Genomic DNA, 17,920 nt, shown 5'->3' with positions numbered 1-17,920 from the left:
GTGGAGGTGGATGCTTCGGACTCTGGAGTGGGAGCAGTTCTGTCGCAGCGATTTGAAGGTACGCTCCATCCCTGTGCATTCTTTTCTCGTCGTCTCTCACCCGCAGAACAGAACTATGGCATCGGTGATCGGGAGTTGCTAGCGGTCAAACTGGCCCTGGAGGAGTGGAGGCACTGGCTTGAGGGCGTGGAACACCCGTTCATCGTGTGGACCGACCATAAGAACCTTGAGTACATCCGGTCCGCCAAACGCCTAAATTCACGACAAGCCAGGTGGGCCCTCTTCTTCACAAGATTCAACTTCTCCATCACTTACAGACCAGGGTCGTGCAACGTGAAGCCCGATGCACTCTCCCGTCAGTTTTCCAGTACGGAGGGAGACCCCGATCCAGAACCGATTCTTCCAGCTACCTGTGTTATTGGCGTTGTCACATGGGAGATCGAAGCTCTCGTGCGCGAGGCCCAGGATACTGACCCCGACCCGGGCACGGGCCCCCCCGGTCGGTTGTTTGTCCCTAGTGCTGTCCGACCTCAGGTGCTCCACTGGGGCCACACTGCCCGGTTCACCTGTCATCCAGGAGCCCGCCGCACCATCACCTTCCTCCAGCGGTTTTTCTGGTGGCCCTCCTTGGACAAGGACGCCAGGGAGTACGTTATGGCGTGCACCACATGTGCCCGGAACAAACGTCCCAACCGACCACCCGCCGGGCTTCTTCAACCGCTCCCCACGCCAGGACGGCCCTGGTCCCACATAGCGCTGGACTTCATTACGGGGCTCCCACCATCATCAGGTAACACCACCATCCTCACTATCGTTGATCGTTTTTCCAAGGCAGCTCATTTCGTCGCCCTCCCGAAGCTCCCTACAGCCCTGGAGACCGCCCAGCTGCTCACCACCCACGTCTTCCGGCTTCATGGCATTCCGATGGACATCGTTTCCGACCGGGGACCCCAATTTACCTCTCGGGTTTGGAAGGAGTTCTGCAGATCGGCGCCGCGGTCAGTCTCTCTTCGGGCTTCCACCCTCAGAGCAATGGACAGGCCGAGCGTACCAACCAAGAGCTCGAAGCGGCACTCCGCTGTGTCGTCTCTCTCAACCAGACCACTTGGAGCGAGCAGCTCCCCTGGATTGAGTACGCCCACAACTGCCTGACCTCTTCAGCTACTGGACTGTCGCCGTTCGAAGCCTCGCTGGGCTACCAACCACCCCTGTTTCCGGCCGTGGAAGGTGAGCATACCGTCCCGTCAGTGCAACATCATTTCCGCAGGTGCCGCCGGGCCTGGCGGTCCACCCGAGCCGCTCTGCTGCGGACGGCGGAGCGCAATAAGGTGCTCGCCGACCGCCGCCGGATCCCTGCTCCTGCCTATACAGTCGGGCAACAGGTATGGCTCTCCTCATGCTTTGTTCCCATTCGTGCCGAGTCAAAGAAACTTTCCCCGGCATTCATCGGTCCGTTCGAGATTGAGGCCCTGGTCAATCCAGTATCCGTCCGTCTGAAGCTGCCTCGCAACATGCGTATCCATAATGTTTTCCATGTCTCCCAGGTCAAGCCCGTGCTCTCCAGCCCGTTGTGCCCTCCTTCCGGGCCCCCTCCGCCCGCCCGGCTCGTGGATGGGTGTCTACGTGTAAATAAATTGTGAACCTTAGTGACGGTCTGCCTCCGAGTCCCTCCTGAGCCTGACAGAAATATAACCACACAGCGTGCAAATAACTTGCACATTGTGGTGTCTCCCAAAGTGCAGCCAGTGAGAACCAATAAGGAATCGAATCGATAAGTGATGTCGATAATGGAATCAGAATTACTAAATTCTTATCGACTCCCTTCCCTACTTGCTGATGCTAGCTCTGTTACCACTCAAAGCACAGATGGTAACTGATCTCAGTACCACCAGCAGCTTGCCTGGTACACTCCCATCCAAGACTGGAACAGAAAAATGCTGCTGGCCTCCCACCTTGACAAACACATGCTGTGAGGAGCACGTGACGTTGTGTTTTTGCACTTTCATATGGATTGAGACAAAACAGTGCTCATACGGAAAGAATAAAAAAACAACAACCAAACAAACAAAAACTAAATTAAAAACAAACAAAAAACAAAACAAAAGAGATACCTGTGCATAAGAGGATATAGCCAAAGACAATAAGGCATGTATCCACACTTCCATTCCAGTAAGCATATGTACATTGCAACTCTGTGTGGAGTCACACTTGCGGCAGCTAAAATTAAGGAGGTGTTACGTAGGTATGGTGTTAAGGAGAGAAATGCAGGAGGACAGATGGTAGTGGACTTTGGGAAAAGGATGGAAAATGGGCGTGGTGAACATATAAATTAAGAAGAGGGAGGAACATAGGGTAACATATAAGAGTGGAGGAAGGTGGAGACGGGTGAACAACTCACACAGAAGGTGATAGGAGATAGGAGACTGCAACGTGGTAGCTTGGCAGCATTGGATGATAGTGTGTAGTTTAGCATCAAAAAGAGGAAGCAAGTAAAAGCAGAGGCAAGGATTAAGTACGGGAAGTTAAAGAAGGATGAACATTGTTCAGAGTTTAGGCAGAAGATGAGAGCAACTCTGATTGGTGGAGAAGAGTTGATGAGATGATTGGAGGAGTACAGCTGTAGTGCTCAGAGAAACTGGCAAGAAGGTGTTTGGTGTATGGTCAAAAAGGACAAGTAGACTTGGTGGTGGAATGAAAAAATGAAGTTAGATACTTAAAGGAAGAGGTTATCAAAGAAAAGGTGGATTAGTCAGGGAAATGAAGAAAGAGAGGAGTACTGGGAGGCAAGGTGCACAGGAAAGAGAGAGTTGGCAAAGGCAATGAAAAACTGAGTTTGCAGAGAGAATGAGCTGGAAAGGACGTGCAGCAGGTCAAAGTTCCAGCCAGCAACCGTCTCCTAGTTTTGAAATATTGGTCATCTCAGACACCAGAAACCTCCGTCTTTGTGGGAACTGCTGGAGAGAAATTCAAGGAAGAAAGGAAAAAACGATTTGAAGACTCAAACAATTCAGTGCTGACGTTTGCTGATCTCCTGTCCTGTTTCCACATAGCTGGTAAGATTAATGCTTACCAGAGGTACAGTAAAAAAAACAACAACAAAACAATGGTATCTCGCTACACTGGTCCAATACATAGTGTGACATATGATCTGTTTATATCTGCTGTATATCATATTTGGACTTCTATGTGCTGAATAAACAAGCTAAACAACATAAGTTGTTAGTTAGTTAGTTAGTTAGCATCGGGTAGCTTTAGCTACTATTAGATTATTCTGTTATTATATGTTACCTTATATATGTAATCAAAGTAGTTGAATTAGAATACTGCTGTAGATCACATTATACCCTTTAATATAGAGTGTGTGAGCTGTATGTAGTTTAGTTCTCATTATACTTTTGAGTTAACAGAACATATTCACATATTAGTTCATTAGATAAATGTGCATCACTCTGTATCCTTGATCTGCTGGGAATGTGTTACACTGTTTTCTTGACATGCTTAATTGTTGAATCATGAAGAGAAGGTTGTAAGCAGGAGACTCTGTGTCTAAAGACAGGGGAGATAGATAGACCACATTCCACACCCCCACCTTACAGAAAGCAGAGAAACAACTGCCGAGGTCATAACTTAGGCGCTATAACAGAGAAAAAATGTGATGTTTTGGCTTTTACGACTAGCTGGGGGCCACTAGAGACTATAAAAAGCTGAGCAACCCGTCACCATTTTGAGACATGTGCCTGACCCTCTGGTAGCATCTCTCCCGTCCGGACGTTGTAATGCTCTGACTGTTGAATTATATGGAAATAAATGATTGTTGATTGAGCATTTATACACCGAGTATTGTCCCTCCTTCAGCCCAAAGATTCAAAGAATTGGGAGAATTCAACAACTTGGTGCCGTGTGACCCGGATCTTTGGTGTGCTGAGGAGGTGCAGATTTGACCTTTGGTGAGATCGTGAGGCGAGGTGAACAGAGGACCGGTCCAAAAATAAAAAGGTAAGCACAGCCTGTTGTATTATAAATACCAAATGTGCATATTGGGCTTTTCAAATTAATCTGTTCACTGAGTCACATGTATTTTCACAGTAAATTTGTCGGTGTCTGGTTTTTGGCGCAAGATACTAACAACATAAGTTGAGGCTGAATTCCAGTGTGTTAAATAAACTGCTTCTACCGAGATACTAATAAGACACTACGTTGAGCTAGTTGCAGTAAACTGCTTCTACCGAGAAACTAATAAGATACTACGTTGGTCTAGTTGCAGTAAACTGCTTCTACCGAGAAACTAATAAGATACTACGTTGAGCTAGTTGCAGCCACTTTACCTTCCACATTTAATTTTGTCTAATACTGGCTTCTGTAGCAATAATACATTAGAATTTATTCTGAAGACGCGGCCATTAGTCCAGTACATTGAAGTCGAGGTTTGTTTATTTTGTTTATGGTGTCAGTGACGTCCTGGCTTTTGCCGGCTATGAAATAGAAGTTGATTTAAGGAAAAGCAGATGCTAGCTTCACGGTGCAGTTGAACGCTGGCAACGCGAGAGCGAAACACGTCCGTAGGTTTGGTTTATGATACGGCGTGTTCCGGTGGTGCGGCCGTGAAGTGCAGTAGTGGTTGGTGCTAGTTTTAGTACATTGGATAGAGGTTTGACGGTGGTTTGTGGCGTCAGTCGAGTTTTAAGGGCTGCGGTCATAATACAAAGTAAAATTTAAGTACATAGCAACACCTGGTTTATGATGTCAGGTATAACTTCGGGGATGCAAGCATCACTTTTATGATGCGACTTTGCCCCGTGGTGGCGGTCATAAGCGCAGAGAAAGGGGTATTTTGGTCTATGGTGCAGTGTGCTTTAAGAAGATCTAATAGTTGAGCTCAGAGGTTTCTGTGTAAAATTCCCGCTGAGGAAAAGTGTTGTGTGTGAGTGTGAAAGCGCGCTCTGGGTGAGAGAGTGTGTGTGAAGCTGCGAAGCGCGCTCTGGGTGCTGTCTTGTGGGTAAAGCGCGCACTGAGTGAGAGTGTGAGTGAGGCGCGCTCTGAGTGTGTTTTTTGTGTGAAGTGTGAAGCGTGAACACAGTGACAGTGACGGTTGATGTGTTTGATTAGGACATTAGAGCAAATACACATTTTAGGATCAAAGGTTGATGCCTAGTGTACCTGTGGAACATTTTGCCCTAGGAGTAGCGACCCTCCTGTCCGTGGACGCGCGGCCAGGACCGGCGGCGTCCGGGTGCCGAGGTGGTGACTTGGGGAGGTGAGGGCCCCCGCATAGCTACGGAAATAACACTGGAACGGCCGTGTAATCACGGGTTCACATTTATTCCGGACTAGAACAAGACACATTTTGCGAACAAAGGTTGAGTCTAGATTAGTAAAGAAATATAAAAAGGTTGAATTCCTCGTTTCAGTGGTTGAAATTGTTGTGTGCCTGTCCCCTGACGAGTGTGAAATTAAAATAAAGAGGGAATTTGGAGCCACATAGAGATAGACGGGCATAATTGGGTGTATTACTCTGTGGTGTAATAAAAATAAAAAGGAGAGATAGTAAGAGGTGTGCAGTGGAGAATTATGGAGGAGTACAGAGAGGAATGTGTTGGGAGACTGGCGTACAGTTTACGCTGTCAAGGTAGGCGTGTTGCCTGCTTATCTGTTTAACATGTGATGAAAATGAAATTAAATAAATCTATTAGTGTGTTAATACAGGAAGCTGCGGACCTGGACCAACTGCCCCCACAAGCACAGCGGCCGAAGCAAAATTATAGGTAATGGGAACCACACCCAGCACGAATCAGCAGCTGTGAAAAAGACAGCAGCGAGGAGAGAATTAGAGGAGAAATTAAGAGAAGTTTTAACACATAAAATTGGGGCCAACGGACTTGTGGAGGTTGGGAAGGCGTCCGGAGCATCACAACAAAAAGGTGAAACAAAAACACACACAAGCAGAGAAATCTGAGAGAAAGGCTCCTTTTAAGGTAACGCCTAGTTTGAGAAAAGATAAAATTAACCTGCTTTTATACAAATGCACATACACGCAATGAAGAAACAGCTTACACTCATGAACACGTGAAGATTTTCCAGCAAGGTTAAAGAAAAATTAACATACTTAAATGATGAAGTCTATACATTACTGACAAAGAAACCCTCTGGGTTGCAGGACAACAATTTAACTAAAAAAAAAAAAAAAAAAAAAAAAAGGAACACTGGTCTAACCAACCAGGCAAGACGCAACAAATTTAGTGGTAAAAAGAGTCAAATTGTGACATGTTTTCTGTTGATTGATTAATAAAAGTGATTACTGAATGAAAGAAAATTCCTTTTTTGGGTTTTTAAACATGATCTTAAGAATTTTAATATGTACTTGTGTTGTCCTGTCAACTTGGTGGGTTAGGAGTTGATTATATCGGGAGACAAAAAACAAAAAAAAGGGGGAGAGAAGGCTGACACAGGGCCTGGTCCCCGTTGTCTCCCCTCTGAATAACACAGCCAACACAACATCATTTTCCTGTTCGTTTGTTTTTGTTTTGTTTTGTTTTTGTTTTTTCTATACATATTTAATTACAGGCTGCTTTGCCGGCCCTGAAAGCCGAGGCTGACTGGACTCCTGCTCTCCCCCATACGTGACACTGACCAAATGCTGCAACAGCTGGACCCACAACAACGACCTGAGAATGTCAACAGACCTGCAGGAATGTGATCTCATGCAGCCGAGACGGAGAGCACTAAACCTAAGGCCCGTTTCACTACACGGGGGAAAATTCCCAGACTGCGTCAGCTGACAGAGCTGTGACAAGACGCCCGCCAAGCCCGAATGAAAAGTAAGGCCGAGCGAAAGAATGCTGACCTTGATAACTTTGCATTCACACTGTGCAGGACAGTGATGGACCAACACGGATGATCGGGTGGCGAAAAAGGGCGTGACCGAGACAGGAGGAGTAACTGAGGACAGAAGGCACCTCAGAATGGACAAAAAACACAGAAGAAGATGCAGGTTTCACCTGTGGTGAACATCGACACTGGAGAAAGGACTGCCCCAATTGGGGTCAGAACCAGGACGGACTGAATTTTGAGCAGCAGCAGCAGCAATGGTCGCAAACAAACTGAAAAGGAGGGGGGCAGGACCCCAGGGCACGCTTCAGGCCGTGGTTTACCCAGAACACCAGAACAGGAAAGTGATGAACACAAACACCCACACAAACACACACACACACACACACACACACACACACACACACACACACACACACACACACACACACACACACACACACACACGTCTCCAAACACACAGATTCAGAATGAAGTGAAATACACACATGAACACGTGCACTCGTTGAGTGAGTGAGAAATGACACACACACACACACACACACACACACACACACACACACACACACACACACACACACACACACACACACACACACACGGGAATGCTGATTCACTGAGAAGTGATGCACACACATACACATGCACACGCTTGTGCAATGAAGAGTGATCCACACGCACACACACATACACGCTGATGCAATGAATAATGCTTTGCTTATGCTGATATGCAAAATGCTGCACACAAACATCCCAATGCATAATTTTTATGAGGAGCCATTGATTACCATTAAATACTTAGAATGTGTTATATGTCACCCAGAGGGCATTTATGTAGATTTTAGGAATAAGGTCTAAAAAAGTTTGGTTATGAAAACAATGTCTGTGCGTGATGTCTGTTTATGGCTCAAGGCCTTGACTGAATTCTTTGCTGTGCTTCACACAGCCCTGATGAGGAACAGTGGCACAGAGTGAAAATGATGAATTAATAGTGTAAGTTTAGGTTGGAGTACGGCATTTTCTGTGATTGAGTTTTAATTCAAGGAGGAACAAAAGGTGTTACGGCACCTGAGGTTCTCATTCCCACACAATATTGTCCCGGCAGGAAGCAAAATGTTCCTGTGAATTTCTGGTTGATTGTTTAGTTTTGTTTAGCGCTAGCTTGATTTTATCAGTGAGCTTTGGCTTGTGTTCTTTCTCGTAAGCGAGAGAGGGATAGTTTTATGCTTGGACATGTCTGCAACGGGCCCTAGTTTATGTTATTGTTATTAGTGTTTTGTTGGTTACGTCTGTTTTCGTTTTTGTTACAGTGCACTGGAGAAAAAACATCTGAGAGGTGTGATCCACCGGTGGTGATATGTTGATATTTTGTGAGTTCATGATTTAACAATCAGCTCTTTAAACCAGGCCTGAAAGATTGAAATTTAAAGCACTATGAAATATTCTTACAAAAACAGTTGCAAAGTGTGCTTCTCCATGATTGTAATTGGCTTGGGAGAAATTCACTTATAGGGAACACTGAGAAGTTCTGAGTCTAAAAGGATTGCACCGAGTCAATCCGGCCCAAAAAACAACAAGGAATTGTTTTCCTTTAAAATGATGACGTCATCTTGCTGGTGATGGACGCTCGAATAGGTTGCGCGTGAGACTCCATTATCAGCAACATCTGGTATGAATGTGTATGGAGGTATGCATGTGAATGGACTGTGATGGACTGACGACTAAAAGTTTTGACTGACTTGATACTGAGACAATGACTGCACCCACTTTAGGATTAGTAAATGCCAATAAACAATTCATAAACAATTCACCCAGCCGACAAGAGAAGGGTGGATGCTTCGCTTTGTTTTGTTTTGTTTTTTCAGGAGCAGGAGGATAAGAGAGACTGGAGGAGGAGACTCTAGCTTCACATAAGTATGAACTGCAGACTTAACACTGTGGTTGCTGATTTTGAGTTACCGATGTTTGCATTAAGAAAACTGTGCTATATTAGCTGTGTTTTGAGTAAGGTATCATGTTATATTATTGGGAATGCCAAATGCTACAGTGGAGAAGACTTTTGATACCACTCATGACTGGAATATGTTATTATTAACCGTAGCAGGTCACTGTAAAAAGTCAATTAAATTTTATAGAGGAAAATCGCCAAAATTGAACAATACCTATGAATGACTGGCCACATTCAGAATAGAGATATGCAATAATAAACATTGGTCCACGTGATTTAGGTTCTCACTTGAAATAGTAAGTTATTAAATGTAGAATATAATCGACAGGGACATTTGATAGGATGTGGTACTGAAAAAGAACAAGAGCAAAGTAAATAAAGAAAATATTGTGTTTAGTTTGGATAAATTCAAATTAAAATGTACCATTACACTCAGAGGATCAATATGAAATAAAACATATGCAAAATTTGTAGGAAGTACATGACTGATAACTGTTCTGTCCTGAGCGTTTGTTTCCAGAGCACCCACTTGACCACACCAACAGTTTCTCGCCACCGAGGAGGGGTACTTGCAAAAAGAATAAAATAAAAATCTGAGTTTAACAAAACATTTTAAATGTAAATATCAAGCTTACCTTTCTTTTTCCATGAAATGTGCTTGTGGGCACGCCAGCCATTTTGAAAAGGTGGGCAAAGCAATTGGCAAGGCCACACCCCCACACATGTGATATAATTTTAAAGGTACTGTTGCCCTCTCTAAGAAACATCAGGAATTAGAGGAGTGGCAAGTAGAGTATGCGAGCTACAAGCAAAAACTAAAATGTGTACTACAGTGTGCAAAAATGAAATACTGGGTCATCAGGGGGTCATGAGGGACATTTATAAAACTAAAAGTCCCACTAACCTTAAAGTGCACTTGAAAAGCCCACACAAGAAGGTTAACCTAGCTTACCTAGAAGACCTCATCAGGGGGAGCACACTCCCCCTCCTTGAAGAGCTCACCCACTCAACCCGCATCCCCAGAAAACAGCTAACCCCAGATAAGGCAGCGTGATGTATCCCGAGACAACAGGACTGGGACATCTAAATAAATGTGTGAAACAATCGCCTTCAAAAGGTTATCAATTCACTTGAACCAAAATTAGGACCACTCGGTGCGGCAAGAGTTAATAGTTATTAGTCTCAACACCCAAGGATAACCAGAAGAGCATGACTGATATGATGGAACTGGGATTTTGTTACACTTAATTTTTTGCAAAACACAAATAAAACTAAATTGAAACTAAGGATTTTCAGAAAATAAAAACTAAACTAAACTAGCAAACAATTGGTAAAAACTGATTAAAACTGATGAAAATTGCAAAACTATTACAACCCTGGTCCAGACTAAGATGGTGTTGGACATCTTCAGGGCAGAAAAGGGTTGGTGTGACCAAGGTGTGGTTTGGCTTGTTGTATGTACATTTCAAAATGTTACAGCTCTGGATGGACCAGTTACCAGGGCATGGAAGGATGACAGACTTTATTACATGAGGAGAAGGGACATTTTCGGGATCGAAGATCCTCAGGGATGACAAGGCTGGAGCAACGGTACTCGAGAGAAGAATTTCTGATACTTTCTGAGATATGATGTCACCAACCTTCTCTTTTAAGTGTCTAGCTCCGGTGAATTGACACATGGGAGTGTGTCAAAACGGGGGAGTTGAGTTTGAACATAATATGGTAAAACTTAAGCATATAATGGGTTAGACTTAGAGATGACTCATTAATTTTTGATTTCTTTTACACACACATAGATTATGATTAGAATAAGTCCTGAACATAATATTTTGAACCAAATTTGAATCATTAGAACAACAATGGATAACAATATTAGATTATCAAGGCTAGGGAGAGAGGTGTTTTGGTTTTCTGTCTCTTGCAGAGAAAGGAACAGACACCAGACGGGGACACAGAGATGTGAGGACCCTTCACAGCAGGGACAGATGTAGGGACTGCCGAGACAGCAACTGGGGTCAAGTGTCATGACGTTTGGGCTCCTGGAGAAGATGGATCCCACAAACACAGCAATAACCATGAAGGGGTTGGCGAAAACCAGGAACACCAGACCAACGAGGTTCAAGAGGCTCTTGGCAAAAAGGGGGACACGCCGGTGACCCCAAAATACACAGATCTTTGTTTGAAATCGGGGCAGAATAATCCCCAGAACTGTGCAATGACTAAAGGGTGGTCTAACCCCGGAGGTCGAAGAAAGAAGCTGAGAATCACCCAACTGGAAGACACTGGTAGCTGCAGCAATAAAAATAAAGGTTAAAAGCTCCTTAGACAGAGGTTCTAGTCTAAGTACATTTGAAAGGTATAAGGGGACATTAAAATGGGAGTGGAAAACTGGAGCACCAAAATAAAGATGTGGGAGAATTGGGGAGTGATGGGAGAGTCATCTGTAACTGCTGTTATGGTTGTAAATCTAACTTTGCTTGCATCTGAACTGCGTGAACACAGAGGTCATCCCACATATGGTCCACCCGTTAAAGGGGTACAGAGGGCCTCAGGATCAAGAAAACTTGGACCTTGCGACCCTGGAGTGCATGTTGTAAGTGATCTCTTTCAGAGATCAAAAGGGGGAATTATTAGATTATTCTGTTATTATATGTTACCTTATATATGTAATCAAAGTAGTTGAATTAGAATACTGCTGTAGATCACATTATACCCTTTAATATAGAGTGTGTGAGCTGTATGTAGTGTAGTTCTCATTATACTTTTGAGTTAACAGAACATATTCACATATTAGTTCATTAGATAAATGTGCATCACTCTGTATCCTTGATCTGCTGGGAATGTGTTACACTGTTTTCTTGACATGCTTAATTGTTGAATCATGAAGAGAAGGTTGTAAGCAGGAGACTCTGTGTCTAAAGACAGGGGAGATAGATAGACCACATTCCACACCCCCACCTTACAGAAAGCAGAGAAACAACTGCCGAGGTCATAACTTAGGCGCTGTAACAGAGAAAAATGTGATGTTTTGGCTTTTACGACTAGCTGGGGGCCACTAGAGACTATAAAAAGCTGAGCAACCCGTCACCATTTTGAGACATGTGCCTGACCCTCTGGTAGCATCTCTCCCGTCCGGACGTTGTAATGCTCTGACTGTTGAATTATATGGAAATAAATGATTGTTGATTGAGCATTTATACACCGAGTATTGTCCCTCCTTCAGCCCAAAGATTCAAAGAATTGGGAGAATTCAACACTACATTTGGACAAGGGGAAGACCAGGGTTTTCCATCTGCTTCCACTCTCATGCCCACTATAGTTGCACTCCATGTCTAGTAAGTATAAAGCCACATTCACATTGTTTGACATAAAGGAGAACACAGAAGACGACAGTGAAAGCAGTAAAAATGGGCGAGTGGGCCAGATTCACAAACAACGCATACACACAAATCTGTGTGTAAACTGAACACACACACACACACACACACACACACACACACACACACACACACACACACACACACACACACACACACACGGCTGTCATTTTGCACACCGGTCAATCACAGAGCCGAAAACATAAGCAAGTATGGATTGCCAGCAAAAACAGCAGCTAAGGAGATTCCCCACACTGGAATATTTGGAATATTCTTACAGATTCTGCCGAGCAGGGCGATAAATGAGGAGTGGATTTGGGTGCTGAGGGTGTGTGCTGCAGTAGAACCTTCTCGGAGAGCTTTATCTTCCTCAGCTGCTTGGGCCACTGCCTGTCTACTCTCCTCTGAAGGGAATTAGGTTATTAAAAACCAAACACATCCATGCACACAGTTGTGCATACAGGTCACATACACACTCGGTGCATCAATACAAACACACTCATACACTCACCTCAAACCACTGCCAGATTCTGAAGAGAGCAACACATTTGGACCTAGCTCATATGCTTTCTGGCAGAAATGCAAGGGCCCAATGCCACACACTTGATAACTGTAAATGTAACTGTGTGCAGAGGAGAAGAAAGGACTGCTAAAAACACAGCAGTCGGTCTTCTTCTTCTTCCTGAAAATGGAAAATAAGAGCTTTTATGGTTTTACTGGTACGAGACTGTGTGATACTTTTGAAGGAAGTGGCAGAATCACCCCTGAGAAAAGAGGGTGTGTGGCCAGTTGTTCCCTAAACTCTGAAGAATAGATTGACATTTTGAGAAATACCAAAGTCAGCAACTGCTAAATAATATCCTTCTCATCTATGCCAGCTGGGTTTTTGTACACAAGCTGGAAGTATTGGACATGAGCTAAAGTAAACAGAATCCACCTAGAAAGAACCAGATTTCACTGAGGCTACAGACCAACCAAAGAAACTTAGCAGCCCTGTCTAACTTCACCCTGTCCAAGTGTGTAGGCAACATTCTTAAAATAAACTTTATATTTACCTTTATATTGTAAGGTTAAGATCCTTCAACATCATAGTTATATGATCTCCACCATGCTCTGGGAAAGAGGGAAATGAAGAGTATAGCTTAGGGATGACAAACAACAAACTGAACAAACTACATTTCTGCTAACAAACCTCCCAAGCTTGTGCAAAGGGAAAAGTTAACATTTTGCTCTTTAGAGGTCTGAACAGCATTACTGAGTAATTCCATCTTAAATCAACATGGACCCTCTGCTCAGATAGCTGAGAGTTGCATAAAAATGATCTTAAATGAGTGATGTGAAATTTTATTTTCGTATACCAGTAACTTTACAATTTTTTTTTCTAAAGATGGTCCATTGACCCACTTTGAGGCCACACACTGAAATCTGAGGCAATGTTTGAACATTAATATCACAAAAATTATTGAAGATAAAAGCCTGAATATTTCACTGGTGCTTCTTACCATCAAAAGGAATAAGGATCTGTAATTTGGGACAGATGCATTAAAAAAAGTTAGAGCATTGGCTACTGATTTATTAAAATATGAAAAAAGAATTCCAGCATCCCCAAAAAGTCCCACATTTGAGCAGACATTAATGAAAGACTTTACATTACAAAAGATGACTAGTGACAACTTCTGAATGGCTGAATTTCTCAATAGTGCAAAATAAAGCATGTAGAATACTTTTTAACTCCTAAAACAAAGAAAATGCTGGATTGAGCAAATATGACAAGTTGTACCATAAAAACAAAAACATCAGCAGATAGTTGAATTCAAATTGAACCAATTTCTGGAGTGTATAGATTTTTTTTTTATATAACTAAATGATGTTTTTGAATGTTGCTAACTAGCTTCCCCAATTATGTTATATGCACATGGCACATTCAAAAACTACTCATGTAAAACACATTTCTTGAATTTCTTGTTGAAAAGTATTCTACAAGCTTTAGTTTGCGTTATTGTGAAATTCAACTATATACCATTCAGAAGTCACTACTTGTCTTTTGCCATGTGAATTTTCTCTAATAACGTGGGCTCAAATATTGGAGCTAGCCAATACTCAGACAATTTATGATGCATCTATCTCAACAGATGCTGATTCACGTTAATAATAAGAAAAACTCTGTACGTGTTCAAACGTTGCCTCAGATTTAAAATTGTGCAAGAAAAAGAAAAACGGCATGAAAGTCAATTAGATGGTCGAGCAGATGTTGCTCTTTTTGAGGTGAAGTGACCCAATAATCAAGACACTGAAGCCTTCTGTAAATAGAAGATTAAGTTTAGTAAGGCTTCGGTATGTTTATGTGTTTATGTGAAGAAACTGGTGTTGCCCTTTAACACATATAAAGCATTTGTCTCATTTTTCTTCTCTGTACATTATCTGTCATCAGTAAATACACACTATATACCTCAGAGAGCAGCAGGTCTAGCTTATAGGCTTATAAGCTTTAGAAACGCTGTTCTCAGACTGTAGCTCGAACAGCTTTTTAGGGGGAGTCTCGTCCTCTTTGTGGACAGAGGAGGCTTTTAGAAATTCATTGGGCCTACAGGAGATTAGACTGGAGAGGAGCAATTAAAGCACGACACAACTCTCTATCTCTGTCTCTCCCTCCACCTTTCTCTCTCCTCCTACCTCATCCCAGACTCGCACAACTACATGTTACTATGGAAACTACTTTCCTCCCTCCCTCTTTCCATCTCACCCCTCCTCAGTTGCTTTTGGTCTGGCTCCTGCATCCTGCATCTTTCTACCTTCATTCATACCATACATTCATCACGTTCATTGTTATCTCTTCATTAACGCCTCCGCCTTGATTATCACCTCTTTTTTCTACTAAGGCTTTTTAGTAGCACCACTTTTCCCCCCGTGTTCTTCCTCCTCACGTTGAGTCTCCTATCACACTCTCTATCTATCCTGCTGCTTGCGGCACGAAACCAAATGTCAGGTCTGAGCTGGCACTGAGAGAAATTGTAAGGGAGGCAGATGGAGAAGCGAAAACTGAAAGGGGAGAGACATGGAGGGGGGTGAAGAGACAGTGGCAATGAGTCGAGAGAGAACGAGAAACATGGGGATGGTATAGGGAGAGGGGTCAGACAGACCAACGCTGACCACAGGTTTCTGCTGATAATATTGGTCAACATACAGAGGAAACAGTTATTCAAACAGCCCCAAAGAGCTGGCAGAGAGAAAATATATGCTATTGTAGAGCTTCTGTTAGTAATTTTCAGGTTTTCAACTCTTAGCAGAGCCCTGTAACAGACTGATGACCTGTCTAGGAAAAGGATGTCCAGGGTGCACTATGCTTCTTGCTATATGACAGCTGTGATTGGCTCCAACCCCCCTGAACTGGGTTAATGGAAGGAAATGAATGGATGGAACTCTTTAGCACTTATTTTAACACGAGCAATCTACGATGCTGAAATAGTAACAATAATAACTTCTTTCAGGCCAAGAAAATAGAGAAAGGAAAAAACAACCAAACAAACACTCTGATTACATGTGACTTCTATTATTAATGCTCTAGTGAAAAACACAGCAATTAGTAACTGCTACAACTAAAACTTAACACACTAAAGGACAATGGGGAACAGAAATACAAAGCTGCAGTGCTTGAATAAACAAACAGCTGAGTGTATTTTGGACAAATAAAATGAGTGGTACCTCGAGAAATAGTACATCAGCCCATTGCAGCACATTATCTAGGGTTTGTGGGCATACTGTTGCACTCTCAGGAATAGGGGTACATTAAAAGTCCATTTGTGTGAAGTTAAACATACTCCCTAGGACTAATTACTGGACCTGAAGGTAATTTTTTTGAGTACAGAAAAGGTAGAAAAAGGAGTTTCCCACCCCTCATTTTCAAATGCAACAGCAGGATACACTCTGTTTTCTGTCAGCTAGCGACCAACAGGGTGCTGGCTGAGCTCAGCAGGTAAGCAGGCGACCACATGCAGCATGGCCAGAGAGCAACAGCATGGGTTCGAGTCTAACCTGTTACCCTTTGCTGTGTATACTCCCCCCTTTGCTGGAACCGTCCAATAAAGTTGAACTATAAATTTTTTCTCTTAGATGTTTTCCCCTTATATTAAGTGTAAAGCACTTAATACGTTCTTACAGCTCTTTAGCTGTATTGTATTTGCTTCTGGGTTTGAATTTGCCAGGAACAGTTTTCCCTGTGCTCAGTTTGCTCTGACTGTGCAGAAACTGTCATCAGAGGTTCAATGCTGACCTCTCTAAGCTGCAAAGCACATGTCAATGCTACAGCACCAATACCTTAGTGGGGACTGGTCCAATTCCAAGCTGCTGTACTTCTAAATGTACAATAAGGAACTTTAATTTGGGTATGAGCACACTGGGAAGTCTTTTTATGTTGGAAAGCTGAGTCCAATTAGAAAAAAAAATTGATGAAGTAATGATGCACTGATGAATCAGAGTATTTGAACTGGAAACTGATGAATGAATGAGCCTGGGGCTTCAGTGGGGGAGACTCAGTGGAAGATTTCTTTGGCTCTGGCGTCTTTGCTTTTAGATTCAGATAGGAGTCTTATAACTGAGAGAGCGCATACTGGCCGCTCACAAGGATTATATGATCATAAGTTGACATCAACAGTGGCATGACACACTTAAAAGAATAATATCTTATATCTAATAATATCTTGCCATAGGTAGGTATTTAATAGTGGCTTGTAGTAAATGTTTCAGGCCTCCTTTATTTGAGTTCTTTTATCTGTCAATCTGTTTCCAAGAAAACAGAGTTCACAGAGCTCGAGATCAAAGGTGGCCGTCTGTGTCCTGCCTCAGTCACTGTGCACGAGACACAGCTCCTTCAGAACTTTATGCTTGGGTACAACCATGAATCATCTGACCACTGAACTTAAAGACACTTTTCAACCAGAAAAGCACTTTTTTTTTCCATTTAGGGCCAAATTATGATGTTTTTATTTCAGTTTTTAACATTTATCTGTTTGGAAGGTGAAGGTAGATTGTTAAGAACATTTGGAAAGCCAACAAACACAATAACTTGTTCTCTTTTGAGGTGTTGAAGAGCAGCTCGTGGGGCGAAAAGTGTGAATTATCCAGCTGTCGTTATTCATTCATGATTTCTAGCCTTCAGTAAATGTATAAAGACAATATGGTGGAAGAAACTCTACAAAACCCCTGTAATAAAATTGCAGTGTTTGAAGCAGACGAAGTCCTTGTAATGAAAATATTCTGGTGAGCAAAGTTAGTCACAGCAAAGCAGGACTGGTTGATCACGGCAAATCTATAATCACAACAAGTTTATTCAAGGTTAAGATCACAATCTTTTAACATAATTGGTCAGTCTGTGTAAAAACAGCAGATTTATTGAACTAAAAGACAAAAATATTTATCTTATATATTCCTTTCACTGTAATTGAACATAAATTAATGAAATAAGAAAGAATGACTCATGGCCCAAACGAAACATGCCACAGCCTGGTGAGGAGTGGATTTAAGAAGAAAGTTTGTTATCTGAAATGCAAAAAGAGAACATCACTGCAAAACAGATTGTGACACAATAATCATTTCAACCCCAATTATCTTATTTTAATAGTTGCTGGGAACCAAAGAACAAAATTGTAAATGAAACTTAAATACGACTAATTGCACATTAAAAACAATCACACTCAGATTTAAAAGAGAAAAAAAAAATCACATTTTTCCTCCTGACAGCAAAGCCAAAACTGAGACTGGCTGGTAAATGGTG

At 42.7% G+C, this 17,920-nt stretch overlaps 1 long non-coding RNA gene across 2 annotated transcripts; it reads left to right on the top strand.

The window, feature by feature from the left end:
• The first annotated feature begins 3,282 nt into the window (after positions 1 to 3,282).
• LOC308410566 lies at positions 3,283 to 7,272 on the top strand. Of its 2 annotated transcripts, XR_013974198.1 has the most exons (3): positions 3,283 to 3,773; positions 3,856 to 3,996; positions 5,691 to 7,272. It is a non-coding gene; the product is annotated as an uncharacterized lncRNA (long non-coding RNA). The 2 variants fall into 2 exon arrangements; XR_013974199.1 differs by lacking the exon at positions 3,283 to 3,773 and having other exon boundaries at positions 3,780 to 3,996.
• The last annotated feature ends 10,648 nt before the right edge of the window (positions 7,273 to 17,920 follow it).

This window comes from Rhamphochromis sp. 'chilingali' (assembly GCF_963969265.1).
Source record: "Rhamphochromis sp. 'chilingali' genome assembly, chromosome: 14".
NCBI lineage: Eukaryota > Metazoa > Chordata > Actinopteri > Cichliformes > Cichlidae > Rhamphochromis > Rhamphochromis sp. 'chilingali'.
Note: the sequence above shows the minus strand (reverse complement) of the source record. Positions and strands in the feature narration are given on the sequence as shown.